We start from the raw sequence: 27078 nt of genomic DNA on the forward strand, positions 1-27078 counted from the left end.
ATTAAATAGTTAATAACTATTTAATAGCTATTGTACCTAGTTAAAATAAATACAAAGTTGGCTTTAAAATAAATATAAATCCTAAAATAGCTACAATATAATTATTTGTTATATTGTAGCTATATTAGGGGTTATTTTACAGGTAAGTATTTAGCTTTAAATAGGATTAATTTATTTAATAAGAAATAATTTATTTAGTTAGATTTAAATTATATTTAACTTAGGGGGGTGTTAGGGTTAGGGTTAGACTTAGCTTTAGGGGTTAATACATTTATTATAGTAGCGGTGAGGTCCGGTCAGCAGATTAGGGGTTAATACTTGAAGTTAGGTGTCGCCGACGTTAGGGAGGGCAGATTAGAGGTTAATACTATTTATTATAGGGTTTGCGAGGCGGGAGTGAGGCGGTTTAGGGGTTAATACATTTATTAAAGTGGCGGCGAGGTCCAGTCGGCAGATTAGGGGTTAATAAGTGTAGGTAAGTTAGCGGCGAAGTTGGGGGGGGGCAGATTAGGGGTTAATAAATATTAGGGGCAGCAGATTAGGGATTCATAGGGATAATGTAGGTGGCGGCGGTGTCCGGTCGGCAGATTAGGGGTTAAAAAAAATTATTAGAGTGGCGGCGATGTGGGGGGGGCCTCGGTTTAGGGGTACATAGGTAGTTTATGGGTGTTAGTGTACTTTAGAGCACAGTAGTTAAGAGCTTTATAAACCTGCGTTAGCCCATAAAGCTCTTAACTCCTGACTTTTTTCTGCGGCTGGAGTTTTGTCGTTAGAGTTCTAACGCTCACTTCAGCCAAGACTCTAAATACCAGTGTTAGGAAGATCCCATTGAAAAGATAGGATACGCAATTGGCGTAAGGGGATCTGCAGTATGGAAAAGTCGCGGCTGGAAAGGCTAACGCAGAACTCTAAATATAGGCGATATACATTGTCAATAAGTATTGTCATTTATTATATTTTATATATATTTTTAAACTGTTGGCATTATTGGATTGAAGTACACCAATTAACATTGTCTATTTAAACGCCCATTAGGGATGTGTCCTATCTAACTATTGGCTTAAGATTTGTTTAAATGGATTGTCAGAAGGTTCATTATGCCTGATGAAACAGCCCATGCTGGGTTGAGAAACGCGTTGCATTGTTTTAATATTCAAATATTTGTTTTAATAAACTGAACTTGTCTTATGCAAGCTTTGGTTCATTACCTTCTATAGCAGCTTTCTATACCGCTTCTGACCATCCATTAGCAATCGCTGTGACAGGATTCCCCTGCACCGTCCACTCTGCACCTGGAGAGGTTTAGCTGGTACACCTGAAGATACCAGCCAGCTCCTACTAGTACATAAGTGTACTTGGGCCGATTTTGAGTACCCATTTGGCTCTTTTTTATGCTTTTATATATAGATATACTGATGCACACATGAAGCGCCCCTCTTGTTCCTTATTTTATATACAGCTCTGGATTTATCTATGAGGAGGAGAGCAGCCTGATCCACTTCCCCATTGTGGGATTACCTTGTTACATCGTTAAGGGTTAGCTGGCACACCTTAGTTCCCAGCCTGCACCTACTAGTACATAAGTGTACTCAAGTTGAATGTGAGTACCCACTTGGCTTACTTTTATTATTCAACCACATAGCATACTGATATGCACATGAGGCGCCCCTCTTGTCTTCTCTATCCTTAATTGAAATACCACTGGCAGAAAATATCCATGAAATGTACTAGTTAGATAAATGGTTTGAAGTCATAACCAAGTTTTTAAATTGATTGAAATAAATTAAAATCTGAAACCCCTACAAGGCAATTTGCTTGTTTTTTTCTGAAAGATTGGAATATATCCTTATAAGTGGGCACATATTTGTGTTTTGCTATTTAAAAATCTGTACTGTATACTAAAGTTTGATAACATTATCATACTATGGGCCAGATTACAAGTGGTGCTCGTATGGTAGCGAGGGCCATGATACTTGAGGTCGCTGGACCACACTAACATTAGCATGCAATGTGATACCAGAAAAAGGTTACCACAGCTGACATCACTTTAGCCCAAGCTATGGCAAATGCGCTAACTTGTACGTATGAAAGTTTGTACTGCGCTAAAATATTTAGCGCAACTTGAGACCTGAAGTAAAGTGTAAGGGTTAAAAAATAATCACAAAACACATTCAAAACATATTAAAATAAAATATTAGATTCATATATATACTTTTTAATTAAAACAATATCATACTAATATTAATAAAAATGTTTTAAAATTAATATTAATATGTCTATATAAATATATATATATATATTTCTAAATATGTGTAAGTATGTATATATATATATATATATATATATATATATATATATATGTACACTCACTTTAGTAGGTACATCTTGCTATTACCGGATTGGACCCCCTTTTGCCTTCAGAAATGCCTTAAATCTTTGTGTCATAGATTCCACAAGGTGTTGGAAACATTCCTCAGATATTTTGGTCCATATTGACATGATATCATCACGCAGTTGGTGCAGATTTGTCGGCTGCACATCCATGATGCGAATCTCCCGTTCCACCACATCTCAAAGGTGCTCTATTGGATTGAGATCTGGTGACTGTGGAGGCCATTGGAGTACAGTGAACTCATTGTCATGTTCAAGAAACCAGTTTGAGATTATTTGAGCTCTGTGACATGGTGCATTATCTTGCTGGAAGTAGCCATCAGAAGATGGGTACACTGTAGTCATAAAGGGATGGACATAGTCAGCAACAATACTCAGGTAGGCCGTAGTGTTTAAACGATGCTCAATTGATACTAAGGGGCCCAAAGTGTGCCAAGAAAATATCCACCACACAATTACACCACCACCCTGAACCATTGATACAAGGCAGTATGTATCCATGCTTTCATGTTATTTACGCCAAATTCTGACCCTACCAGCTGAATGTCGCAGCTGAAATCGAAACTCATTAGACCAAGCAACGTTTTTCCAATCTTCTATTGTCCAATTTTGGTGAGCCTGTGCGAATTGTAGCCTCAGTTTCTTGTTCTTAACTGACAGGAGTGGCACCCGGTGTGGTCTTCTGCTGCTGTAGCCCATCTGCTTCAAGGTTCAACGTGTTGTGGTATTCTGCATACCTTGATTATAATGAGTGGTTATTTGAGTAACTGTTGCCTTTCTATCATCTCGAACCAGTCTGTCCATTCTAAGCTGACCTCTGACATCAACAAGGCATTGTCATTCACACAACTGCCGCTCAGTGGATATTTTCTCTTTTTCTGACCATTCTTTGTAAACCCTAGAGATGGTTGTGAGTGAAAATCCCAGTAGATCAGCAGTTTTTTTTTTTGAGTTTTATAAAACCTTTATTCACAATTTTGTGTCACATACAAAATTATTCATATAAACAGCTCATCAATGTAAAAAGCCTGTACATTTCGCCAAAACTGACATAGTCCCTTTAAATGTCTCTCCAGCACCATGGTGGAAACAATAAAGCATGAACTGTAGATCCGGAACTTCTAAAAAATGACTCTTGGCAGTATTACAAACTCAAAGCTTTTACAATACAACAATAAATCAAAAATAACACAATATTTGTAGCTAATACACTTTAAGATGAATTGTTCAATGTGGCCCAGGGTTTAATCATGCTTTTTATCTCGTGTCTCGTGTCTCATGTCTCTCTTCTCAGGTGTTTTTTTTTTTTTTTTTTTTTTACTAATATCTCACTCACACCGACCTCAACTATTCCTAATACATCTTAGTGCAAACCTGGTTGATCAAAAACTAAACCAGGAAATCAACTCCCAGTGGACTGCATAGGTCTCGACTCCGTAAGCCTCAAACGGAGATGCTTTTAATCTTCAAATTTTAGATAAATGTTATGGTAGATCTACAGATTTAATCTATACTGTTCCCATAAGAACACAATATTGTGATAGACATTCAATCTACCAGTGGTGTAGTAGAAATATCTCTCCATTTTAATGATAAAATCTACTTGTTCTATCCAGTCATCAAGTGTTGGGATGTACGAAGATTTCCAATGTCTTGGAATTAATTTTTTAGCAGCATTAAGCATCATCTGGGTTAATCACGTTTTAATTTACATGTAATATTAGATAAGTCATTAAAAATTACCACCATTGAGGTCGGTTCTAAAGTTAAACCTATAACCTTTCCAATCTCTAGGAAAATAGTTCTCCAATGCGGTTGCATTAGGTCACAATCCCACCAAATGGGGAGCATGGTACCCACCTATCCGCAACCCCTCCAGCATCTATTATTTGCATTCTTAAACATATATTGTAGTCTGTTGGGGGTCAGGTACCACCTCAACAGGACCTTTAGATTAGTTTCCATACAGGAAGATGAGTGTGAGGATTTTGCAGTAAAGGAAGACCACTGTTTCCACTGTTTAGGGGTTATCTGCATGTTCATTTCTGTCTCCCATTTCCGTACATAAGCGGGTTTAGGAGGGAGATGCGCATCTCTAACACACCAAGAGGAGAAGCAATTATAGTCTCGCTCCTGTGCAGGGTCTGTCCATCTAGCATTTTACCATTCTGTACTAGTGTGCCAATTGGGATTAGATCGTCAAGCGTATTCACATCTCCGGCCCTCCACCCCATTTCAACCTTATCTTTTCCCAATTCTGTATTGTGTAGTAATGTAGTCAATGGGGAGCATGGTGTCGAGATTTTATTAAATTTGTTCCTATAAGTTGACCAGACCGACCACATCTCATATGTGATAGTATATAGCCTATTGGTTACTGTCGGCATGGTACAGGATTGTGGTGCCCAGCATAGTCCTCCCATATGTGGTATATTCAGTAGCTGACCTTCTAATTGGACCAATTTTTTATAAGATAACTTATTTTGGTGACACCAATCTACAATTCTGCCTAATGATATGGCTGCTTTGTACCAATATAAATTAGGTACTCCTAATCCCCCTCCCTCTCTAGAGGTATACATAACATTTTGGGATATCCTAGGGGGCCTCTTCTGCCAAATGTAGGAGTTCAGAATTGTTTGTAACTTATGGATCTCCCTATTAACATTCCCCAGTGATAGGGCTTGGAAAAGATAAAGAGCCTTAGGTAGTAGCATCATCTTTGCAGCCGAGATCCTGCCCAGCCACAATATATTTTGTTTGGGTAACCATCTAGAGGTCAGGGATTGGAATTCGGTTATAATCTTCCCATAATTAAGTTTACGCAAATTAGTCTCATTTGAGGTCAAATATACGCCTAGATATTTTAAAGACGCCAAATTAATCTTATAGGGGCTATTGCTTCTAATATCATTTAATAAATATGCCGAAAGGTTGATAGGGTATAGTTCTGACTTTGAGGGGTTAACCAAAAAAAAAATCTGAAAGTGAGTTATAATAGGTCAGTTCCTCTTGAGCCTCTCTCAGGGATTCTGCTGGGTTTGACAGTGTCATCAAGACATAGTCGGCAAACATAGCTAATTTGTAAGAGGTATTATGAATCTCTATACCACGTATATTAGGGTTATTACGGATCCTGGTTGCCAGGGGTTCTAGGGATAAAACAAACAATAATGGGGACAAAGGACAGCCCTGTCTGGTCCCGTTGCGTATCTCAAAGGCATCCGACAGCAGACCATTGACCCTCACTTGCGCAGATGGATTGGTATATAAAGCCAAAATTTGGGAGATAAATCCGAATTTAATTAGCGTGGAATGCAAGAAGGTCCAATCTAGCTTGTCGAATGCCTTTTCCGCATCCGTCGAAAGGAGAACAGCTGGGCTTTTTGAAATTTTAATCTGGTCCATTAAAGTAATAACCTTACCCACGTTGTCTCTAGCCTCCCTCCCCTTCACGAATCCCACTTGATCAGCATCAATCAATGTGGGGATTAGGTCGTTCATACGATTAGCTAGTATTTTTGCATACAATTTAATGTCTACATTTAGTAGAGATATAGGTCTAAAGTTAGCTGGAGGTTTCCCCGGTTTGGGGATGACCGTTATATGGGCCTGTAACATGGTGTCTGGGAACCTACCACCATCTGATATAGAATTAAATAATTTAGCAAGATATGGGCATAGTTGGGTTTTAAAAGTTTTGTAGTAGAAGTCAGAGAACCCATCGGGTCCTGGGGCTTTTTTTGGTTTCAAAACCGAGATTGCCGTAAGGATTTCCTCCTCGCTAATGGGCAATTCCAGTGTTCGAATCTCCTCTTCAGATAATTTTGGCAAAGTAATATCTTCAAGATATTTAGTGCATTTCTCTCTGTGGGTCTCTAAGGGTCTATTTGTATTTATGTTATAAAGCCTGTGGTAATATTCCTGAAAGATCTTAGCAATCTTAACCGTATCTTCTACCTTTGTACCTGAGTTTGTCAAAAGTGAGTGTATGTAGGAGTTGTGTTGCTGTCGTTTAAGGGCTCTAGCCAGATATTTACCCGTCTTATTGCTTTCCCCATAAAATTTCTGTTGTAAAAAAAAAGCTTTCCTCTGAGACTCAAATTGGAGATGCTCATTTAATAAATTCCTTTTCTCATTAAGAGCTTGTGTAATTCTATCATCTTTGGGGTTGAGTTTTGCCAAATAATCTAGTTCGGTAATCTCTCCTGCCAGCTTCAGGTATTCTCCCCTATTGGCTTTTTGCTTAGTTGCTTTAACTTTAATAAGTTCTCCCCTGATATATACGCCTTGTGAGCTTCCCAAAGTGTGTCTAATTTAGTTTCTGGAATAGCGTTGATAGAAAAATATATGTCCAGCTGCTTAGTCAGGGTTTCAACTAGCTGACGGTCTAATAATAGGGAGTCATCCAGCCTCCAACTGAAGGGGCGGATTGGTGCATAAGGCCAGCATGATCTGACCATGCGGTATGTTTTATGGCACATTGTTTAATATATGATAGTGCCAGTTGGTCTGTTAAAATATAATCTAATTGGGAATAACTCTTGTGTGGAAATGAAAAAAAGGTGTAATCCCTTTTACCAGGATGCATATATCGCCAGGTATCATGTAAAGTTAGTGTCTTAATAGACTGCCATATTGATTTCTAAACTTTGTGCGGTATACAGGTACTAGGGTTCGAGCTATCTAGAAGTGGTTCAAGTGGGATATTGAAATCGCCCCCAACTACTAGCAGGCCTTTGGATATATTTAAAAAAGAGTTACTTGTTTGAAAAATTTATCTTGGTGGTGGTTCGGAGCGTACAGGTTAACCAAAGTGATCGGTTTGCCAAATAGCAAACCCACAATACATAAAAACCTGCCATCTTTGTCTTTATCAGTTTGTAGTATCTTAAAAGGGATAGTTCTATGGATAAGGATACTGACTCCGTTAACTTTTTTACCCTGGTTGACACTATGGAGAAGTATCTTGGAATACAATTTGATTTAAAGTGGGTTTCCTGCAAGAAAACAATCCTACCTTATGTAAGTCTTGCAGGGCAATTGTTCTTTTATGTGGGATATTAAAACCTTTAACATTTTGAGTAAGTATACTTATATATTGATCATTACCTTGTGTGTTCATCGATATAACTTGAGTTCTACTATACTCCTCCCCACCTGAGACACTTTGAGAACAGAGACATCATGCACGTACCCTGGGCTTAGTGAAAACAGCAAAAAATTAACTTCAACAAACCACTGAAATAGAACCATAATATTCTCAAATCAATTGCTTAGCAACAGAAAATTTCAAAGAACAAGAAAGGAGGGGGAGTTAGCCAAGTTAGACCAAGCTTAAAAATATAGAATATTTGAAATAGAGTAAAATCATTACAAACAATAAGCCATATGTTACATTCAAAATTTAAGTCAGTCAATTCTTGTGCCTTAGTGCTTAAACGCATGTATTTAAATACATTTAAACATGGATATGATATAGCAACACCAAAACATATTTTGAACCACATAATTTCACTTGCGTAACATAACTCATTACTCTCTATAAAGATATGCTTCTAGTCACAGAATGAAGCATGGACTCTCCAAGGCGGCAACATCCAGAACACAATGCCCCTAAGCACCAGCTCAAGTTATTTCCTGTCTTGCATTAACAGTGTTATTCTGTTTAGAGATACATTTCTCATTTCTTCGAAAAGCTGCCTTCTGCCACTCCGGTCTTTGCGGGAGTGGAGTTTTTTTATTGGTAGAGTTATCCTGTGGTGCTCCTGAATTCTCACCAGTGCCAAGTGGGTCTATCTGTAGTTCTTTACAAACTGATGGAAAGTCTTCTGGGGATTGGCAAAAAAATTTCCTGCCTTTCCAATGAATTTGTAGGTTAAATGGGTGGCCCCATCTGTATGGTATGTTCTTTTGACGAAGGCTAGAAGTAAGTGGCCACATGTCTCTCCTTTTCTGGAGGGTCCTGGAGGATAGGTCCTCAAACAATTGAAAGTTAACGTCTCTGTATTTTATTGGATGTTTTTGCCTTGCCTTTTTCATTAACATCTCCTTTATGGGATAGCTGGCAATTTTAACAATTACATCTCTCGGTGGCTGGCCTTCTGGAGGCCTTGCTCTTAGGGCTCTATGTATTCTGTCAAGGGCAAAGGTAGAATCATCACCCTCATCTACAACAAAGGCAAAAAGTCCTTGGACATAGGTTTCCAGATCTTGTGCCAAAACGTCCTCAGGGACACCTCTGATCCTTATATTTTGTCGTCGGCCCCTGTTCTCCAGGTCGTCTACCTTATTTTCCAATTGCAGTATTATTGAGTCTTGTTGTGTTATCTTGTCTGTAAAGGTATGGAACAGCTTATCATGTTGACTTGAATCACCTTTCAACTTATCCACCCTTTGTCCTATCCCCGCCAAGTCTTTCTTCACATCCGCTATTTCCTCGCGGATACATTGTTTTACCTGCTGAACCAAGGATGTAAAGTCTTTCTTAGATGGTAGGGAATCTAATAATGCTTTAGGTATAGTGATCGGATGAGTAGTAGATTCAGAGTCAGACTCTGAAGATGAAGAATCTTCTCTCACTCCAGTCTCCATTTCCATATTAGCTGTGACTTGCTGAGGGTCAAGGCTTTTAAAGAATTTATTTACAGAGGGTAATCCGCTCACTTTTTTCCTGCCGGGTATATCCCCCCTGGCTCCTTTTTTAGGAGACATGTCAGCTTGGCCTCCTATTATAGAAGAAAAATAAAAACTTGTTGCCACTCGTTCACAACCAGGGCTATGGCTCCGGCGGAGAATATAGAGACACTGTACAGGCCTTATAATACCACTAGGGAGAAATTAAAAACTACCAACCGTCCTTCAGATAACACGTATGGTGATATATAGAATAGGAGCCGCAGAGCATAAGAGTAAATGGCACTGTATTTTAGAATGAGCCTGGATGAAAGGGTCATACAAAAATATTTTCAGTCTTTTGTTAAATAATGACTTACTGTACCAACTCTGTCTGTCACAGTTTCACATACAGATCCCTTTATCAGGCTGACCTTCATAACCCCTTAAGTGTATTATGTAGGGGAATAAAGTCGTACGATGGCAGAGGAGTAGGTCCGTAACTGAACCAACGCTGCTTTCTAGCTGTGACGCACTGTTAAATTTTCCCCAGCGGTCCAGACTGTTTATGTCTTTCTATGCAGGAATTGGCCCTACCGAATAAATTTGGCCACATAAATTACAGGTGTCCTTTAGGCTGTATATGGGTGTTTGGTGTGAGTCAGGGCTTATTTATCAGTACCTGTGTCAATGGCGCCCAATATGCGTTTTTATCACTTGGCAATGTGATCAAACAAGTCTTACCGCTTGGGGCCTCTAATCTGGCTGATGTCCTGTTTCGAGCCGTACTTGTTAGTTGCGGATCGAGCGGGTTGTCCGGGGCTAATACTTTAGCCGATGTACAAGGCAATCCCAGTCGGTGCAAGTCGGGCCTTTTCAGACCAGGGGCTGGAGTGTACAGGGATCTTCGCTGTTAGTCTTAGCGTTGCAATACCTACCATTGATGTAGTAAAGGTGCTTTTTAAGTGTAGGCTTGATATATTTCATCCAAGATTCGTCTAGTTATAGGTAGCTTGGCCTTCTTTAAAACACGTAGCTCACTCTAGTGCAGCCATCTCTGTTGAGAGCTGGCTCCGCCCCCCAGATCAGCAGTTTTTTAAATACTCAGACCAGCCCGCCTGGCACCAACAACCATGCCATGTTCAAAGTCACATAAATCTCCCTTCTTCCCCATTCTAATGCTTGGTTTGAACTTCAGCAAGTCGTCTTCACCACGTCTAGATGCCCAAATGCATTGAGTTGCTGCCATTTGATTGGCTGATTAGCAATTTGTGTTACCAAGCAATTGAACAAGTGTTCCTAATAAAGTGGCCTGTGAGTGTATATATATATATATATATATATATATATATATATATATATATATATATGTATACATGTGTATTTATGTGTTTATATGTGTAAATATTTATGTGCACATATACATACATATAAACACATAAATACACATATATACACACATATATACACTTTTGAGCTGCTCCCAGCCACATACCTTTGAAACATGCATTATAAATTGTATTCAATTGTAATAATATGTTTTAATGTGTTTTGAATAGAAATACTTAAAATGTCTATGTTCTTCACTTATATATATACAACAGGGCTCAAAATTTCCACTAGCCCATTAGCTATTGGCAAGTTGAGATGTAATGGTGGTGAGTGAAAGTTAGCTAGTGAATGTTGAGTCTGAAGTCTGGTGGCATGTTGTAAGTAGCAAAATAGGCACATTGTATTTGCAGAATGTACATTCCTATTGCTGCACTGACAAACACACATTTTGGGCTATGTGCTAAAACAATTATATAGCCATGAAAGTGAAAGAATAATTTTTTTTTTTTTTTAAACACCCCAAAATAAGTCTATGGGGAGAACAAGTTAGCGATATCTGAAATCCTGAAGTTAGTGGCACGTTGGTCTTTAGCTCACATGAGACCTTTTCGCTTTCAATTTGTAATACGCGTCCTTTTACTTTGAGCGCAGTTAGCACACAAGCAGAAAATATGCGCTACATGTTATTTTGTTTTATTTTAATTTCACTATCCACAGATAGCAGGCAATGAAAATCTACACATATTCTTGTAAGTGTAAATAAATATATACAATAAAGGCTTGTGGACAACAATAGACTGAGAAATGGGACATGCAATAGTATTGACTTTCATGCATAGAACTTTGTAATGCAAAGGATTAATAAACTTGATAAACTCACAGAGAAGTGTTCACACCCTCACATTTTGGAACAGACACTACTAGATGATAGTATGTTAGGTGTCCTGATTATTTGCCAGCAAACCTACTGGAGTTGGAATGGATTAAATGTATTTTACTGTTTCATAATAAGGTATAATTATGTTTGTCTCAGAACACCTTTAAAAACAAAACTCAACAATTATTACTTATCAGCTGCTCAAAGGCTCGTGCTGTAACTTGTTTACCATCATTATTATTTGACCGCACAGTCATCAGTGAAATATGAGTAGGTGACACAAAATATTACTCATGTTAATATGTACAGCGATTTATTTTCCCAGGAGAACTCTCTTCTTTGCATCAATAAAATGTTCTCTATCTTTTGTAAAAAAAAAAGTGAAGGTATTTCAAATTGAACAGAGACTTTGCCACTGAATTAATAACGGTTATTCTAAAGTACAATATATAGATTTGAAAAACAATGCTATATTTTTATTGAAAAATTATAAACAATTTGCAATGTATAAAGTCTATGGGGCCCGTGTTTCTGGCGAGCCTTCAGAATAAAGACCGCTGCTCCATAACCTGTCCGCCTGCTCTGAGGAGGCGGACAGACATCGCTGCAATTGATTGACACCCCCTGCTAGCGGCCAATTGGTCGTGAATCTGCAGGGGGCGGCGTTGCACCAGCAGTTCACAAGAGCTGCTGGTGCAATGCTGAATGCGGAGAGAGTATTGCTCTCCGCATTCAGCGAGGTCTGTCGGACATGATCCGCAATGTCGTTTGGGCCCTTTTTTTTATTTTAAAGTTTTAGCTTATATGTTTTTCATATATGCGGCCCAGGGCCCGCCACACCCCCACATAGCAAGGTACTCTCTACACTATTACCTTTAAACCGCCACACCCCCACATGGCAAAGTACCCTGCAACACTATTAACTCCTAAACCACCACAAACCCCAACACAAAGTACCCACTAGCCTCTAACCCCCTAACACCCCTAACCAGCTAACCTCCTAGCTAGTGATGTCGCGAATAGTTCGCCGGCGAATATTTCCCGGCGAACATAGCATGTTCGCGTTCGCCGCGGCAGGCGAACATATGCGATGTTCGATTCGCCCCCAATTCGTCATCATTGAGTAAACTTTGACCCTGTACCTCATAGTCAGAAGACACATTACAGCCAATCAGCAGCAGACCCTCCCACCTCCTGGACAGCTTAGTGAGAGGAGGGACAGTGTAGCTGCTGCTGATATAATAGGGAAATCGATAGCTAGGCTAGTGTACAGTCCTGAAGGACTCATCTGATCTCTGCTGTAAGGACAGCACCCCAAAAAGCCCTTTTTAGGGCTAGAACATCAGTCTGCTTTTTTTTTTTCCTGTCTAATCTAATTGCAGTTGCCTGCCTGCCAGCATGTGTGTCAGCCTCACAGTGTATACTGTGCCCACTTGCCCAGTGCCACCACTCATATCTAGTGTAACAGTAGTGTACATTTAAAAACAACAACACTTTTTTGACTGTGAAATAATAGCAGGCAGCTGCCAGTACCCAAGATGGCCGCCAATAAGGCAGATGGGGAGGGTTAGAGAGCTGTTTTGGGGGGGATCAGGGAGGTGTGGGGCTAAGGGGGGATGCTACACTACAGCATATGTAAATATGCTAAAATAAAATTAAAACAAATTTAAAAACCTTTTATTTTAGTACTGGCAGAATTTCTGCCAGTACTTAAGATGGCGGGGACAATTGTGGGGTGGGGGAGAGAAGGGAGCTGTTTGGGAGTGATCAGGGGGTCTGATGTGTCAGGTGGAAGGCTGATCTCTACACTAAAGCTAAAATTAACCCTGCAAGCTCCCTACAAACTACCTAATTATCCCCTGCTTCTTAACCTCTTAAGGACATATGACGGAATTTTTCCGTCATAAAACAATTGAGCAAACTGAAAGCTCTGTCCTTAAAGGGTTAATATTGTGGCCCAAAACATGGGGGTTGTTTATGTTTTTGCTAGGGCTGTGGGCGCCACATGTTGTTAACGGTGGGTGTGTAATGCATAAGACATGCAGCTGACATGGGACAATAATCTTGTTATAGTGCGGTCTGCTTACATATTGCCCGAGTTTAATCTATATTTGTGGACTGGAAAGTTAGACTATCTATTGAGCTTATACCATGTGGGGCACGTATTAATGGCAGTGTGGATTTTCAATGTTGTAACTACTGTCAAATGCTGATAAGGTACATGCGTATATACTTAGGGGGTACTAGTGCAATACTAAGGTGTGCACATGACTATTTGTGGTTTTCTTTGAAGGTAGGGTCCAGCGTGACTACTGCACGCAATGTCAGGTTGTCAGATGCAAGATAAATGAGCATCAGGAATAGTGAGATAGTGCCTTTTCATTGCTAAATGTATAATCCTGGTCTAAATGTTGTATAGGCAAGTTACTATAATGTTAGCCTTTGACACTTGTGGATACAATCATTGTGTGTGCTATGGTCTGTTCCTTTCGTCTAAGTACGTATAGTGTGATACTATCAGGCTAAGGCTCTCTAGAACTCGGTTCAGCTTGATGGATCGGGTAGCAGGGAACTTGTTTTAACTGACTTATAATGGGGATTTGTCTCCTTAAGGGATGGTGCCTGGTTGGCTTACCACTTTTAGGGGTGTATGCATCAGCGTATAAAAATGTTTTTTTTAACTATGTATGGTGCACCTATCTGCTTTGTAACATTAGAACAACTATATATGGTCTCAGAGCCTGAGGCAGTTTCTAATGAGGTATGGGGACTTGCTAGTCTCTTTTGAAGGGTCTTTTATGTATATGGCAGGCCAGCGTATACCGGACTTTGCATTACACATAAACTGTGCAGCCGTATGGTGTTTCACCTACAATTGGGTTACATACGCTTTGTTTGCTTGCTAAGATTATAATATATACCCCACCAGTGTATATCCAGAGCAGATTGAGAGTATTGGAGGGACTGTATTGTTGTATCTCCTAGTGCTATGTGTATGGGTTTGCCTTATTTTTATTTTTATTTTTTCTATGTTTATTTTCATTATTTGTGGGTTTATTTTTCTGCCTGCAAACAATTTGGTGGTGGGATTACGTATTGATGCTGTGTTTTGTGTTTTTAAATCTGTTATTTTTTTCTTCTTCGTTCAACAGTTGTTCATCTGTCTTGATGAAGGCTTCTATGTAAGCCGAAACGTCGACCTATCCTTATGACTTTCTAACGTTGTTGTTATAAACAATAAACTAACTTTGATGTATATAAATCCTGAGAGTGCCCTCCCTTTCCTAGCTCTTATCTACAATCCATTAAGGATTGCACCCAGTTGCTTCATTATTAGTTGAAGCTGGAGTGCTGGAACACGTGCTAATTGGATTATATATATATATATATATATATATATATATATATATATACATACATATATATATACATACATACAGTATATATATATTAAGGAAGAAGAGAGAGGAAAGCATAATATGGCATACTTGTAGGGAGAAAATCCACAGTGAAGATTGTGTGTGGAATGTAGTGATTAAAACATAACCTTTAATATACTGTATGTTGCATATAAAATACAGATGGACTAAGCCACCACTAAAATGAAATGCTTTAAAAAGGTGTCAGATTGGAGTAGACACACCAGCTCCTCTCAACAGATGGTACAGTGATCAATCTGTACTGATTGCAAACCAACACTAGTGATTAATACTATAAAGCTGTTCTTATATAGACTGTTAAGGGTGTCCCCAGCCGTAGCTAATGGGTGACTATTTACACTGAATCAAGCGGAAACACAATATGATAGAGTTTACAAAGGGTTTGTAATTGCTCACAAACCTGTGGCCTCATTAATAAACAATAATCGCTTAACCAGAGGTAAGGGGTATTCAAGGGGTATTGAGCAATGTTACTGAGTCAATAAAAATAACAGAACCAATTGTACACTACTGTGCCAATATATATATTATAACGTAAACAGTAGATTATCATATAGACTCTAAAAGGGTATTATAAACCGTATTTAAGCTATGGCTGGTCGGTAACCAGTTAGCTAAAATGATGCAAGCAAAAGCAAAGTAGGTGAAATATCCCACAACAGTTGGCGATCAACCAGAAACAAATGGTTACGTACCTAAAATCCTAATTGCTTGACCAAAGCTAACAGTAAATACCTATTTATCCAAACCCCATTCACCCAAGTCTATGTTAGAACAGTGCCCTAAAGGCAAACAATTAAGCTAGAGGGGAGCACGGAGAGTGGAGCACGGAGAGAGGAGCAGTGCAAACACCTTATTTTTTTAATTATATATGCAGCTGTTGCTGGATGTAAAATTTGTCCTGAAGAAGGCTCAAGGATAGAGCCGAAACGTTGACTATGACTTTTCATGCACTTCATTTGTAATAAATTATTTGACCATTCAAATCCCGTGAGTGCCCTCCTTCTCCATGTACTTATATGATTGCTTATTGAGGACTGCACCCCGGTCACTGTATGTGCACAGAGGTTAGAGTGCTGCTGGGCCACCGGCTACTAGACATTTTATATATATAAAAAGAACATATTAGTTAATGTGAAGCACATTTAAATATTCAGAACTCACATCAGAGTGAGCGCCCTTGGTCTAACACGGTGTCAGATTCGCTTGTGAACGATGTGTTATTTTATTTTTTTCAGAAAGAGCTTCATTGAAGTCTATTGAGACGAATGCATTAGCGCAGTTGCAATATACAAAGTCCCAAACATAAACATTTTACTTTCAAGGTCTGGATATGTTGAAAACACGTGAACTATAAGTAACCTCATTTGCCAGTACATGAGGACAGACCACGCCCCCACACACACAAACATTGACAAACAGAAGAAACCATCAACATAAAAAACTATTTTTGTCTCCTTTAATCCTCCTACTGATTCATATTACCAAACAGAGAGAAAGCTCTCATTTCCATTAAAGAGACACTCCAGACCCCTAAAGCACTACAGCTTGCTAGAGGTGTTTTGGAGGATCCCCTTAGCCCTGTTTTATCAAAGTGCCTATTTCATTAGAATGCACTTTAATAAAATGGGATGGGGATGCCCAATGGCTGACAATGCTTCCCTTTGAGAAGAATCTGACTGGGCGACTGATCGCAAAGAATATAGTGCTCTTGCTTGATTTTCAGGAGTCATCCTAACTATAAATGAAAGTATTGTGTATTTTTGGAGGCAGTTGTTTGCAGCACTTGCTTAATTGAAGATGCTGCTGGCAAATAAACCCTTTGTGATGTAGCTGTTACAGAAGGTGCAGAAAGTGTTTCTGGAATGGGAACATTATACAGAAAAGCTAATTGCACTTTCATTACTATGGCCTTCTCGATTAATTCCATCACGTCTTTTTTTAATGTCTTAAGGACACATTTGGCTTGAACATGTCTTCCTGGTAGCAATTGGAAAAGCATACATTTCTTTTGACAGTATTTTAAAATTGCAGTTTTTGCTGAATGTTGGTCTCACCATTTTACTGAGAGGATGAAAAAAAAAACAATTTAGTGGCCAGATTACAGGTAAACACTGTGCTGTGATGGGGAGCAGAACTATAATAGGAATAAAGTCATCATTTAGATAAAGGTTCTGAAAATAAACTAATGCAGTTAAAATATGGTTTAATTTTTTTAAACGTGTTATGATTGCTCTTGAGAAAGACGCTAAGATTGAACATTGAAACGACTTGAGAATGCGTTTTATTTGTTTTTACATTTTAAAAGAGCATATTAAAGCTGTTTTAATGACGATTATCACAAAGAGAGCTAGATCTTATTTTATGTTGCTAATAAAGGATTGAGAACACCTTCTGCTCCCTGTGAATATTTCTGTCATGTAATTGGTAAGAGTCCATGAGCTAGTGACGTATGGGATATACATTCCTACCAGGAGGGGCAAAGTTTCCCAAACCTCAAAATGCCTATAAATACACCCCCCCACCACACCTACAATTCAGTTTTACAAACTTTGCCTCCTATGGAGGTGGTGAAGTAAGTTTGTGCTAGATTTCTACGTTGATATGCGCTTCTCAGGATGCTGAAGCCCGGTTCCTCTCAGAGTGCAGTGAATGACAGAGGGATGTGAAGGGAGTATCACCTATCGAATACAATGGTCATCCTAACGGGGATCTATTTCATAGGTTCTCTGTTATCGGTCGTATAGATTCATCTCCTATCTCCCTTTTCAGATCGACGATATACTCTTATATATATACCATTACCTCTACTGATTCTCGTTTCAGTACTGGTTTGGCTATCTACTTTATGTAGATGAGTGTCTTTTGGTAAGTATGTTTTCTTTTATTTATGACACTCTCAGCTATGGTTTGGCACTTTATATGTAAAGTTCTACATATTTGTTTTGTACTTATATTTGCCATGATTCAGGTTAATCAGTATATTTCCTTCTTACAGACTGTCAGTTTCATTTTGGGAAATGTATATTTAAAAAAAAAAAAAAAAATTCTTACCTGAAAATTTTCAAATTGACTCTCTTTTCTAAATCGTTGGCTGTTAGGCTCGCAGGAGCGCAAAATGCTATAATTTATTTTGTCATTCTTGGAGCAAGACTTTTTTGCGTGAGAATTACATTTGTTGACGTAATTTCGTCATTTCCGGCGTCTTAGTTGGCGCCGAGAGTTTTCACGTAATTGCGTCATCTATGACGCTCGTGTTTGTTGCAGACGTTCTTGGCGCCAAAAAATATTTTGTCAGTTGTGGGCGTCATACTTGGCGCCAGATTTTTGACATTATTTAAGTCCTTATTTCCTTTTGCTTCTGGTTTCCAGAGGCTTAATTTATTTGCATTTTTTCCCATTCCTGGAACTGTCATATAAGGAAATTGATCATTTTGCTTTATATGTTATTTTTTCTATTACATATTGCAAGATGTCTCAATCTGACCCTGTCTCAGAATCTACTACTGGAAACCTGCTGCATGATGTCGGTTCTACCAAAGCTAAGTGCATTTGTTGTAAACTTGTGGTAACTGTTCCTCCGGCTGTAGTTTGTGTTAGTTGTCATGATAAACTTTCAAATGCAGACAATATTTCCATTAGTAGTAATCCATTACCTGTTGTTGTTCCTTCAACATCTAATGTTCAGGATATTCCTGTTAATGTGAGAGAATTTGTTTCTAATTCCATTCAGAAGGCTTTGTCTGTCATACCACCTTCTAATAAGCGTAAAAGGTCTTTTAAAACTTCTCATAAAATTGATCAATTTTTAAATGACCGACAGCATTCTGATTTATCTATCTCTGATGAGGATCTATCTGGCTCAGAAGATTCTGCCTCAGATATTGACACTGACAAATCTTCATACTTATTTAAAATGGAGTATATTCGTTCCTTATTAAAAGAGGTATTGATTGCATTAGATAAGGAGGAGACTAGTCCTCTTGATATTAAAACCAGTAAATGTTTAAATTCCGTTTTTAAACCTCATGTAGTTATTACAGAGGTTTTTCCATTTCCTGATGCTATTTCAGATGTAATTTCTAGGGAATGGAATAGACTGGGTACTTCTTTTACTCCTTCTTCAAGGTTTAAGAAACTCTATCCTTTGCCGACTGATAGATTGGAGTTTTGGGAAAAGATCCCTAAAGTTGATGGGGCCATCTCTACTCTTGCTAAACGTACTACTATTCCTACGGCAGATAGTATTTCTTTTAAAGGTCCTTTAGATAGGAAACTTGAATCTTATCTAAGGAAGGCTTATTTATGTTCAGGTCATCTTCTTAGGCCTGCTATTTCTTTGGCTGATGTTGCTGCTGCTTCAACTTTTTGATTGGAAACTTTAGCACAACAAGTACCAGATCATAATGTGTATAGCATTGTTAAGCTAATTCAACATGCTAATAATTTCATTTGTGATGCCATTTTTGATATCATTAGAATTGATGTCAGATATATGTCTTTAGCGATATTAGCTAGAAGAGCTTTATGGCTTAAATCTTGGAATGCTGATATGACTTCTAAATCAGCGTTGCTATCTCTCTCTTTCCAAGGTAATAAATTATTTGGTTCTCAGTTGGATTCTATTATTTCAACTGTCACTGGGGGAAGGGAGCTTTTTTGCCTCAGGATAAAAAAATCTAAGGGTAAATTTAGGGCTGCTAACCGTTTTCATTCCTTTCATCAAAATAAGTAACAGAAACCTGACCCTTCCCCTAAGGGAACGGTTTCCAATTGGAAGCCTTCTCCAGTCTGGAATAAATCCAAGCCATTTAAAAAATCAAAATCAGCCCCCAAGTCCACATGAAGGTGCGGCCCTCATTCCAACACAGCTGGTAGGGGGCAGACTAAGATTTTACAAGGATGTTTGGATCAATTCAATCCAAAATCATTGGATTCAGAACATTGTTTCTCAAGGGTACAGAATAGGTTTCAAAGTAAGACCGCCTGTGAGAAGTTTCTTTCTCTCACGCATTCCAGTGAACCCAGTAAAGGCTCAGGCTTTCCTGAAGTGTGTTTCAGACCTGGAGTTATCTGGGGTAATTGTGCCAGTTCCTTTTCAGGAACGGGGTCTGGGGTTTTATTCAAATCTGTTCATTGTTCCAAAGAAGGAGAATTCTTTCAGACCAGTTCTGGATCTAAAAATTTTGAATCATTATGTAAGAATACCAAGGTGACTATAAGGACTATTCTGCCTTTTGTTCAGCAAGGGCATTATATGTCCACAATAGACTTACAGGATGCATATCTTCATATTCCGATTTATCCAGATCACTATCTGTTCCTAAGATTCTCTTTTCTAGACAAGCATTACCAATTTGTTGCTCTTCCTTTTGGCCTAGCAACAGCTCCAAGGATCTTTTCAAAGGTTCTCGGTGCCCTACTCTCTGTAATCAGAGAGCGGGGTATTGCAGTGTTTCCTTATTTGGACGATATCTTGGTACTTGCTCAGTCTTTACATTCTGCAGAATCTCACACAAATCAACTAGTGTTGTTTCTTCAAAGACATAGTTGGAGGATCAATTTACCAAAAAGTTCATTGATTCCTCAGACAAGGGTAACCTTTTTAGGATTCCAAATAGATTCAGTATCCATGATTTTGTCTCTAACAGACAAAAGGCATCTGAAATTGGTTTCAGCTTGTCGGAACCTTCAGTTTCAATAATTCCCTTCAGTAGCTATGTGCATGGAGGTTTTAGGTCTCATGACTGCAGCATCGGACGCGATCCCCTTTGCTCGTTTTCACATGAGACCTCTTCAGCTTTGTATGCTGAGCCAATGGTGCAGGGATTATACAAAGATATCACAATTAATATCCTTAAATCCCAATGTTCGACTATCTCTGACTTGGTAGTTAGATCACCTTTGTTTAGTTCAAGGGGCCTCTTTTGTTCGTCCAACCTGGACTGTGATCACAACATATGCGAGTCTTTCAGGTTGGGGAGCTGTCTGGGGATCTCTGACAGTGCAGGGGGTTTGGAAATCTCAAGAGGAGAGATTACCATTCAATATTTTGGAACTTCGTGTGATTCTCAGAGCTCTTCAGTTTTGGCCTCTACTAAAGAGAAAACCGTTTATTTGTTTTCAGACAGACAATGTCACAACCGTGGCGTATTTCAATCATCAGGGTAGGACTCACAGTCCTCAGGCTATGAAAGAAGTATCTTGGATACTTGCTTGGGCGGAATCCAGCTCCTGTCTAATCTCTGCGGTCCATATCCCAGGTATAGACAATTGTGAAGCGGATTATCTCAGTCGTCCGACTTTACATCCGGGAGAGTGGTCTCTTCACCCAGATGTGTTTTTTCAGATTGTTCAGATGTGGGGGCTTCCAGAAATAGATCTGATGGCTTCTCATCTAAACAGGAGACTTCCCAGGTATCTGTCCAGGTCCAGGGATCCTCAGGCGGAAGCAGTGGATGCGTTGACACTTCCTTGGAATTATCAACCTGCTTATATTTTTCCGCCTCTAGTTCTTCTTCCAAGAGTGATTTCCAAAATCATAATGGAGCATTTGTTTGTACTGCTGGTGGCTCCAGCATGGCCACACAGGTTTTAGTATGCGGATCTTATTTGGATGTCCAGATGCCAACCTTGGCCACTTCCATTAAGGCCAGACCTTCTATCTCAAGGCCCGTTTTTCCATCAGGATCTCAAATCATTAAATGTCAAGGTATGGAGATTGAACGCTTAGTGCTTAGTCATAGAGGTTTCTCTGACTCAGTGCTTAATACTATGTTGCAGGCTCATAAATCTGTGTCTAGAAAGATTTATTATCGAGTTTGGAAGACTTACATTTCATGGTGCTCTTCTCATAATTTCTATTGGCATTCTTTTAGAATTCTTAGAATTTCACAGTTTCTTCAGGATGGTTTAGATAAGGGGTTGTCTGCAAGTTCCTTGAAAGGACAAATCTCTGCTCTTTCTGTTCTGTTCCACAGAAAAATTTCTAATCTTCCTGATATTCATTGTTTTGTTCAGGCTTTGGTTTGTATCAGGCCTGTCATTAAATCAATCTCTCCTCCTTGGAGTCTTAATTTGGTTTTGAAGGCTTTACAGGCTCCTCCGTTTGAGCCTATGCATTTTCTGGACATTAAATTACTTTCTTGGAAATTGTTGTTCCTTTTTGGCCATCTCTTCTGCTAGAAGAGTTTCTGAATTATCTGCTCTTTCTTGTGAATCTCCTTTTCTAATTTTTCATCAGGATAAGGCAGTTTTGCGGACTTCGTTTACATTTTTACCTAAAGTTGTGAACTCCAACAACATTAGTAGAGAAATTGTTGTCCCTTCTTTGTGTCCTAATCCTAAGAATTCTCTGGAGAGATCTTTAGATTCTTTGGATGTGGTAAGGGCTTTGAAATATTATGTTGAAGCTACTAAAGATTTCAGGAAGACTTCTAGTTTATTTGTTATCTTTTCTGGTTCTAGGAAAGGTCAGAAGTCCTCTGCTATTTCCTTGGCTTCTTGGTTAAAGCTTTTGATTCATCATGCTTATTTGGAATCGGGTAAATCCCCGCCTCAGAGGATTATGGCTCATTCTACCAGGTCAGTTTCTACTTCCTGGGCTTTTAAGAATGAAGCTTCTGTTTATTAGATTTGCAAAGCAGCAACTTGGTCTTCTTTGCATGTTTTTTCTTCTTCAGAAGCAGTTTTTGGTAGAAAAGTACTTCAGGCAGCTGTTTCAGTTTGATTCTTCTGCTTATAATTTCAGTTTTTTTCATTATTAACATTAAAACTTTTGATTTGGGTTGTGGATAAATTTTTTAGCGGAATTGGCTGTCTTTATTTTTATCCCTCGCTCTCTAGTAACTCTTGCGTGGAGTTCCACATCTTGGGTATTTGCTATCCCATACGTCACTAGCTCATGGACTCTTGCCAATTACATGAAAGAAAACATAATTTATGTAAGAATTTACCTGATAAATTAATTTCTTTCATATTGGCAAGAGTCCATGAGACCCACCCTTTTTATGGTGGGTATGTTTTTTTTGTATAAAGCACAATTATTCCAATTCCTTGTTGATGCGTTCGCTCTTTCTTATCACCCCCTCTTCTTGGCTATTCCTTAAACTGAATTGTGGGTGTGGTGGGGGTTGTATTTATAGGCATTTTGAGGTTTGGGAAACTTTGCCCCTCCTGGTAGGAATGTATATCCCATACGTCACTAGCTCATGGACTCTTGCCAATATGAAAGAAATTAATTTATCAGGTAAATTCTTACATAAATTATGTTTTTCCATTGGTGCCCTCCATCTTGTATGGTCTACACTATTGTGAATTTGTATCTTCCAGATTTTAAAAAGGTCCAGTAAAATTATGGGGAAAAGTCTAGCTTCTGTTTTTTTGTAAAAACCCTTATTCTCTGACATCAGTTAGTTTGTAGTTTGTAGGGGATTAAATTTGATTTTACATGCTCAATTTTCAAAATAAATAATTTTCAGTCAGGCAGATGTAAGATACCATCTTGCCAACATTTTAAAATGAATTCCAATATGTGAAATGTGGTGAATATTGAGGATCGATGTATGCAATAGAGCATTTGTTTCCAATATTTGTGTTCTATAGGCCCAGGAATGAAATTGTTAAATTAATAGTAGTATATGTAGATTTATCAGTTTATTAGCACATTTCACACTAGTGCATATTTTTTGAGTGTTAGTGGATAACATAATAATCATTTAAATATATTTTGTGCCCCAGCTCAGTTCTAGGTTTCATCATCTACCCTGTCTTTTGATTTTTATGGTTTATTTATATCACTGTAATTGTTTTTCCTCATGTCTTCTACATGCCCTTAATCCTTATTACAAAGATTGTACACTAAACCTAAGCTTTGCTGAGAGATCATGTCTGTCTTCATATTATAGAAAAGGAATATTTATGGAAATCCTATGACTCTCAGTGTCTGGGGCTGCCCAGACCTGTAATAACTCTATACATATCTGTATTGTGATTAGTTTACTTAGTTACCAAGCGCTTGGACATAGAATGTTCACTAACTATGATTCAGGACACCTCATTTTGTCATTAGCCCAAAGCAAATACTTTATACAGTTGCCGTAAATTCAGTAATTTAGAGATATATTAAGGACTTGCGTAGATGATTGCATTCTACAATCTTCATTTGACATTTTGCTACCAAATAAAATGTCAGTTGCTTTGATTATATAAATTGCAGAGCAAGCCTAAGCAATTAAGAAAAATCATCTATAGTTAGAAACCCAATTTCTGAGTTATTTTTGTGCAGATCAATAGCAATAACTTAATCTTCTGAAGAAAGTAATAAAAAATAAGCATTTTTTAAGAGTTATAAGAGTCTTCCTGTAAGAAAAGTGTTTTACTTTTTCTTGTCATAAGAATGGAACAGAACATAGGACCGAATATCCTTCCGATGCCCCTGTTTCCGCGCAAGCCTTCAGGCTCACCAGAAACAGCAGTTATGAAACAGCAATTTTAAGACCGCTACTCCATAACCGTCTGCTGCCATCTGAGGCTGCGGTCTGCAATCCGCCCGATCTCTAATAAAATCCGGCTGATTGACACCCACCTGCTATCAGCCGAATCTGCAGGCCGTGCAATGTTAAATGCTGACAGGCGTATTCTCATGTCGGACAGACATTGATAACTTGGCCCTATAAAGTACTTTTGTGAGCATTGTTCATATTCCATCAAATAATATAAGTTGAGATATTTGTTGTTGTTGTTGTTTGATTGGACATTCCATGTGGTCTATTCCAATCAATTTAATTAACCATGTTTTTCACAGGTTTTTCAAATTCAAGGTAATTTGATTGCATAAGAAACACTGATTTCAACGTTACTTAAATGTGACAGCAATAAAAAAAAAATCTGAAAATATAATTTCAGGGGTTTTCCACATGGTTTGAAAGCCTACTTTTTCCATGTTCAGTTTCCATGTTACTATCGGGAATTTCGTAGAAAAACATTGCCTGAAGTCATGGAGAATTTTTATAATTTTTTGCTATCACTCGTTTAAAAAGAAAGTGAGCATTTTTCTTTAATTACCTACAAGAACTATAAATTATATATTTATTATAATTTTCAGCATAAAAAAAGCTTTTGGTGGTTGACAGTTTTCAACTAACTATTTATTCACAAAATTTAAAAATGACTGTAAAATCAACAAAAAAAAACAAAATTAGTATATATATAAATATATATGTGTGTGTGTGTGTGTGTGTGTTGAAGAGGAAACTTGAATCAGCGCTAAGTGTATCACCCTTAGCCCACGGCTCTAATTTTTTGGAGAATAAACCTGCTGCCTAATACCTGGAATAATGATAGATAGAAGGTCCCCACCTTGGACTATCTTATTCCTAGCTAGTTTGAAAAAATTGGTGAAAAAGGTAGGTTCCAGGGCACTTAGTTTATATGACCGTATACAGTTATTTTTACTTATATGTGTATGACAGAGGATAAATGCTATTTGATTATACAGATAGCTAGATAGGTATATGAAACAATATTGGTAAATAAATAGATAGATAAAATTATATATACGAATGAATAAGTCAGTTAATATTCTACTTATAGGTCTTCCAAAACCTGGTGGAGCGTACCACAGCAAACACTTCATGCAATGTGTAAGGAAAATTGGAACAGATTGATTTTTTCAATAGGGTACATATATATGGAATAATACAAATAAAATAAATTGATCAAGTCCCAGGTTAATTTTAAAAACAGAATTTATGTTTCCTATAAATTACATTCTCCAACGGTGTGTCCGGTCCACGGCGTCATCCTTACTTGTGGGATATTCTCCTCCCCAACAGGGAAATGGCAAAGAGCCCAGCAAAGCTGGTCACATGATCCTCCTAGGCTCCGCCTACCCCAGTCATTCGACCGACGTTAAGGAGGAATATTTGCATAGGAGAAACCAGTATGGTACCGTGGTGACATGTAGTTAAAGAAAATAAAGTATCAGAACCTGATTAAAAAACCAGGGCGGGCCGTGGACCGGACACACCGTTGGAGAAAGTAATTTATCAGGTAAACATAAATTCTGTTTTCTCCAACATAGGTGTGTCCGGTCCACGGCGTCATCCTTACTTGTGGGAACCAATACCAAAGCTTTAGGACACGGATGAAGGGAGGGAGCAAATCAGGTCACCTAAATGGAAGGCACCACGGCTTGCAAAACCTTTCTCCCAAAAATAGCCTCAGAAGAAGCAAAAGTATCAAACTTGTAAAATTTAGTAAAAGTGTGCAGTGAAGACCAAGTCGCTGCCCTACATATCTGATCAACAGAAGCCTCGTTCTTGAAGGCCCATGTGGAAGCCACAGCCCTAGTGGAATGAGCTGTGATTCTTTAAATTTTAAACTGAACACACTTTATTACTGCAATTGCGAAAAAACATGAAGGAATTGTTCAAAATTCACCAAATTTTCACCACAGTGTCTTAAAGCCTTAAAAGTATTGCACACCAAATTTGGAAGCTTTAACCCTTAAAATAACGGAACCGGAGCCGTTTTAAACTTTAACCCCTTTACAGTCCCTGGTATCTGCTTTGCTGAGACCCAACCAAGCCCAAAGGGGAATACGATACCAAATGACGCCTTCAGAAAGTCTTTTCTAAGTATCAGAGCTCCTCACAAATGCGACTGCATGCCATGCTTCTCAAAAACAAGTGCGCCACACCGGCGCGAAAATGAGGCTCTGCTTGTGCTTTGGGAAAGCCCCTAAGGAAAAAGGTGTCTAATACAGTGCCTGCCGATATTCTTATATCAAATACCCAGATAAAATGATTCCTCAAGGCTAAATATGTGTTAATAATGAATCGATTTAGCCCAGAAAAGTCTACAGTCTTAATAAGCCCTTGTGAAGCCCTTATTTATGATCGTAATAAACATGGCTTACCGGATCCCATAGGGAAAATGACAGCTTCCAGCATTACATCGTCTTGTTAGAATGTGTCATACCTCAAGCAGCAAGAGACTGCATACTGTTCCCCCAACTGAAGTTAATAGCTCTCAACAGTCCTGTGTGGAACAGCCATGGATTTTAGTTACGGTTGCTAAAATCATTTTCCTCATACAAACAGAAATCTTCATTCTCTTTTATGTTCTGAGTAAATAGTACAATACCTAGCACTATTTCAAAATAACAAACTCTTGATTGAATAATAAAAACTACAGTTAAACACTAAAAAACTCTAAGCCATCTCCGTGAGATGTGCCTGTACAACGGCAAAGAGAATGACTGGGGTAGGCGGAGCCTAGGAGGGATCATGTGACCAGCTTTGCTGGGCTCTTTGCCATTTCCTGTTGGGGAGGAGAATATCCCACAAGTAAGGATGACGCCGTGGACCGGACACACCTATGTTGGAGAAAATCAACTTATCCAAAAATGCAGATAGATGC

The sequence above is a fragment of the Bombina bombina genome, chromosome 5 (assembly GCF_027579735.1).
Source record: "Bombina bombina isolate aBomBom1 chromosome 5, aBomBom1.pri, whole genome shotgun sequence".
NCBI lineage: Eukaryota > Metazoa > Chordata > Amphibia > Anura > Bombinatoridae > Bombina > Bombina bombina.